Genomic DNA, 5,524 nt, shown 5'->3' with positions numbered 1-5,524 from the left:
ATACAGGGTAAGGGGTGTGATCTTTATGTGCTTTCGAGGCAAGTGATACCCAGAGGAAGTTTTCAGTGAAGTGGGCATGCTTCATTAGTCCTCAATTTCCTAATCTGTTGCACGCACAGAACAAATTGTTTTTTCCTCCTGCATTCAAGTGTTCTTTTGCCTTCACCCTCTCCTTCTTAGTTCTGGCTCAGCCCCTTTAATCAAGTCCTTCTGCTTGGTTTTTCTTTTCCTATTTAGGTGTCATAGGAGAACCAATAAAAAAGAAGACTGTTTTCTTATAACAGAAATCAGCTGTGGTTAATGATAAGCTATTTGTCTATATGCAGCATGTCTTGTGAGAACTCAGAAAAGAGAATTGTTTGAACCAACTTTGCTTTTTTGAGAATAAAGAGATTGTCTTTCTTAGAGGAAGAAGGGACCATTTTCACTGGTGAAGAAAATATCTGTTTTTCGGAATTCACAGTTTCAGGTGGCATTCTTAGCAATTGAGAAAGTGGGGAAGAAAGAGCAGAACTAAAATAAATGCATCACAGGACTATTAACAGAGAAGAGCAGATTTCTTTTGTTCATAGAAGCTATTCCTGTTGCTTGACAGATACAGCAATTTGGGGGAGGGATCTCTTGTAACTGAAAAGCACACTCCCCACTTCTTCCCACTCCCCATTAACACAGAAAATACAGCATTACAGTTCTTCTCAGGCTGTGTAGACCCAATCCCTTGGGACTGTGTCCCCCTAGTGACTAGTTTGTATGCCATGGCACACTGAGTGGGCAGACTCCGTCTTCTTTCCTGGCCAAGGCAATTGATAGCATTAAGTGGATATTCATCTGGTTGGGGATGAATCATCTGACTGAGCGCATGAGAGTTGGGTCTAGCAGTTCTTAAAGGGACCTTGAGGGTACCTATTCTGATTAGGAACCTGAGTTGGAATGGGATTAGAACTTTTTCTTTTAGAAAAAGCATGTAGATTATGAGAGGAAGGGAACTTTAAGAGGCTTAACTCATTCAGTAGATCTGTGGGCCAAGTAGAAGAAATCCCTTCCCAAATAGCAACCAGAACTATACAATAACTTTTAGAAATGAAATTCAAGTAAGGTTTCCCAAGACTGTCGTAAAAAGGAAGTTAAAGTTTTTTGTTTTTTAAAGGCATTTGCAAACAGCTTAAATCCATAAAGTGACTTGATAGTGGCCCCTATTTCTCTGTGGATCTTGATTTGTTGGTGACCTGTTCTATGGTCACAGTTTTACAAGAGGGTTTCTCTTGGAAACAGGAATCCTCCAGATGGCACTCTTTCCTCAGGCCTAGGAGCATTATAAGCCATGTAAGCCTGGTCTGTGGAAACGGAAGCCAAGGAACCTGTCCATGTTATTCTGGGTTTATATTCTGGGCTCAGCTCAGGAAAGGTCATCCAGACTCTGTATAGCATCTATGCTATGAACTGCACTATGTTGCTGAACAATCACTCATGAGTGGATCAAACAGTATTTTCTTTGGTTAATAACATTGTTAAAGGAGATGTGGATAATCCCCTTCCCACGCTTGCAAATACTTAATGCTATCTCTTAAGGAAATGATTCCCAGTCTTTTGTGGGTATTCATTCTATTGTTTATCTGATTTCCCAAGATTTTGTTTCTCATCTGAAAGTACTGAGTGGTTCACACACACACCCCCTAAGATATTTTTGTAATCATAAGAAACCAGGCCCAAAGAAGTAGTTTGTCTAAGTTTCATAGCTAGTCTGTGCCACAGATAAATAAAGATGTGTATAGGAGTGACTTCTTAGCAAGGGGAGATAGCTATAAATGCAGTAAGGAGTAAACCCATTGGAAATTGCCTCATGTACAAAAAGTCTTGGCACAAAGTAGTCTTTCTAAATTAGGTTTTGATGCCCACATTCTTCCAGGGCTTCAAACCAGTTCTTCTCAGTTCAGTCATGGCCAAGGGAGCAACACAGAAACAGACCTGAATTTTTTAAATTTGGGTGATCTGGAGCATTACCAGAATGGGAAAAATTATTGGTCGAAGCCTCGGAATGGGAGACTTGGAAGAGGCATAGCGAGTCCTTTCAGGAGCTTGATGCGTGAGATTGGATTATTGCCATGACTGAGGACAGTGGCACACATTCAAAGTGGCATGGTCAGCTGCCATCTTTAAGCGGGGCACCACTGGTTCTGACTGCAAAATCCGACAGGCAAGAGATTGGTTGCTATGCAACATGTATGTTGCCCTTGTTTTCTAAGGAGGAGATTAAGTTTCTAGCAGGGCTTCAACTCATAATTTTTCCCGTTCAGGTTATCGTTCCGGTTCACTCAAATTTTAAAAATTTGGGTCTGTTCTAGTTTTGTTTTGTTGGCCGTAATTGAACAGGTTCGAACTGGTTCAAAGCCCTGCATTCTTCCTAATCATAGAACTGATTCTGGACATTTGTTTTGTGATCACTTCACCCCCAAAAATAAGTATTTTTGCCGAAGTCTAAAATTTTCCTAAAACTACTGGATAACTAAGTCCCAATTTTGAGAAGTTTTTCAGTTAGACAGAAATGCCTCATTTTGTCATGAGGAGTTTGGTTGAGAATTTTGTGATATTACATGATATAACTAGAGATAGCCTTAGATGTCCCAAATCCAAGTTACGAAATCTCTGCCTGGAGGCTGGGGAGGAGGGCAATAATTCTGATGAGCTATGTATAAATTCTTCACTCCTCCTCAGAAATCTGGTGCCCTAGATTTCTTGTTTAGTGCAAGAGAGTGGAGTGGGAGTAGATGGGTCTTAGCTACTCTAGCTACTGAAGAAAAGACTAGTACCAAGGCCAAGGACATCTATTCCCTCCCTTGCCTTAGGTTTATAGGTAGTTCTAAAACTTCCTACATTCATTCTACTTACATTTATTGGGTGCTTATTGTGTGCCAGGTATTACTCTAGTCATTGAACAAAAAGTCCTCCCAAAATAAAAACTCCCTGTCCCTTTGGTAATTTAAATTTTAGTGACAAGAGAAAGACAAATAATAAACATAAAATAAGAAAATTATATACAATGTTTGAAGATAATAAGTGCCTGGATAAAAATAAACATAGGGTGCTAAGGATTGGGAGTTCCAGAGAAGGGAGGAAGAGGGGTGAGCTGCAAATTCTTAAGTAGGATGGTGAGAGTGCACCTCACTGAGAAGGTAAGCTATATGGATATCTGGTTGGAGACAACTTTAAGCAGAGAGACCAGCCATTGCAAAGCTCTAAGGCAGGAGGAGTGTGCCTAGTGAACTCAAGGAATAGCAAAGAATGAGGGAGAGAGGCTTAGTAGGAAAGCAGGTTAGAGAAGGAATAGGAGAGGAGGGGGCAAGATTGTATAGGACCTTGTTGGCCATTATAAGGATTTTTTTTTTCTTTGAGTCAAAAGGGAATCCCAGGGTGGTACAAACAGTTAACCCGCTCAGCTGCTAACCAAAAGGTTGAATGTTCAAGTCCACCCAGAGATGCCTTGAAAAAATTTTAAAAAAATGGAAAGAAATAAAAGAGAGAATAGTATAGTGAACCCCATTGTATTCATCACCCTTTGTTGAGAATAGAAGAACATATATGGAAGTAGGGAGAACAGTTAGATTTTTAGCTATAGTAAAGATGGGAAATGATGTTGACTTGGACCAGGGTGGTAACAGTGGAGGTTGTAGGAAGTGGTCAGATTCTTGATATATTTTAAAGCTAGAGCCAACAGGATTTTTAATATTTAGGGTAACACTAACTGGTGGACTAGATAAGCCCTGAATTCACAATGGTTTAAGCCAGTAAAAGTATATTTCTTATTTGTGTCACAATCCAATCTGTGACTCTGTTCTTGGTCTGGTGGCCTGCCACATGGTCACTGAAGACCCAAGATCCTTCCATCTTCTTATGGCTCTCCCTTCTTCTCAGGACTTGGAATTCCCTCCATTCAGCTGGCAGAGAATGGAGGATCATGCAGCGGCAGTTTTAATAGGCCAGGCCACCACATTCCATGGGCTAGATGCAGTCACATGACCATACCTGGCTATAAGGGGGGCTGGGAATCCTATATGCTCAGGAAGAAGAAAAAAGTTTGGTTAACATCTAGCTAGTCTCCACCTCAGGATGTTCTGATGAACTGGCTCTGTAATATGAAAGAAAACAAAGTGTGAGGGATGATTCCAAGGATTTTGGCCTAAAGCAGTGGAAAGACTGGAGTTGCTATAGAATGGGATGGGGAAGACCGTGTAGGTAGAGCAGGTTTGGAGGGAGAGATTAGTAGTTCAGGAATTTTGCATATGCTAAAATTGGGATAGCCATTGGGTATCCAAGTGGAGATTTTGAATCAACAATTGAATGTAATAGTGGCTTCAGGAGAGAAGTCTGGGCTACAGACATAAATTTGGGAGTTACCAGCAAATGGATGGTATTTAAAGCCATGAGATTGGATGAGATCATGAAAGGAGTATAAAAGAAGAGGACCCACAAGTCCTGGACATCCAGAACTCCAGTGTTAAGAGGTTGAAGAGAAGAGGAGTAAGTAGTAAGGGACTGAGGAGTGGCCAATGTGGTAGGACTTACGACAAATATCTGGCAGCAGAGTCCTCTCATTAGAGCAGTCCAGTGTGGCCCACTATGTTATCTTGGAAGTAGAAGGGCAGCATCTAGTACAGTAGTTTTCAAATGTTTTTTTCTGGAACTCTTAAATATATTTTCCATCACAAACCAGTTCACACACACACACTCCCCCAAACAGAACAAAACTCCCATAAATATGTGTATATACACAAGTATCTGAAATAAAAGTCCACGTGTGATATGTTTTCTGTTTTGTTTATTTTTCTTTCTTTCTTTTTAAATGCTGGCTTCAAACCACTAACTTGATTTCATAATCCATAGTGACTGATGACCTCTTGTTTGAAAACAATGATCTATAAGACTTAGGGTTTTCTTTGAAGAGATTCATAGCCTCTCAGAGTTGGGAAGCATCTTCTCACCCAAGGTAAGCTTTCTCCCCACAACATTTCCGATAGAGTCATCCAACAAGAAAATAGTCTTGTGAGGTGGTGAACCTTTTCTTGTCCAAGAGGTAAGCTCCGTAACCTTTAAATTGCTAAAGAAGAAAAGTTAAGACAAAAATGTATTGCTCTGTAACTTCTCACTTGTCCTAGTTCTGGCCTCTAGAGTGACTCCAAATGTCTGTCTGTACCTTCGCCTCCGTAATAGCCTTTCAGAGCTTTGAAGATAGCTGTTGGATTACTCCTTCAAGTCTCCTCTTTTCCACCCTAAACAGCTGCAGTTTCTTTAGGTTTTTTTTTTTTTTTTAAGCTCTTTCGCTTGTTGATGTCTGTTTTTAAAGATCTCATCCAGAGGTGAATTTTGGTTGCAGCTGTGGTATAACCAGGGCTTCATGGGAGCCATTGCCTTTCCTGATTTGGAGATATTTTTGCCTCATGTCTGCATGCAGTTAGTTAAAACACCCAGGCCTTTTATTTTTACATAAATTGTTGTGATGTCAGCAATCTTAATTAATAATAATAAAAAA

Source organism: Trichechus manatus, unplaced genomic scaffold (assembly GCF_000243295.1).
Source record: "Trichechus manatus latirostris isolate Lorelei unplaced genomic scaffold, TriManLat1.0 scaffold00094, whole genome shotgun sequence".
Taxonomy (NCBI): domain Eukaryota; kingdom Metazoa; phylum Chordata; class Mammalia; order Sirenia; family Trichechidae; genus Trichechus; species Trichechus manatus.
Note: the sequence above shows the minus strand (reverse complement) of the source record.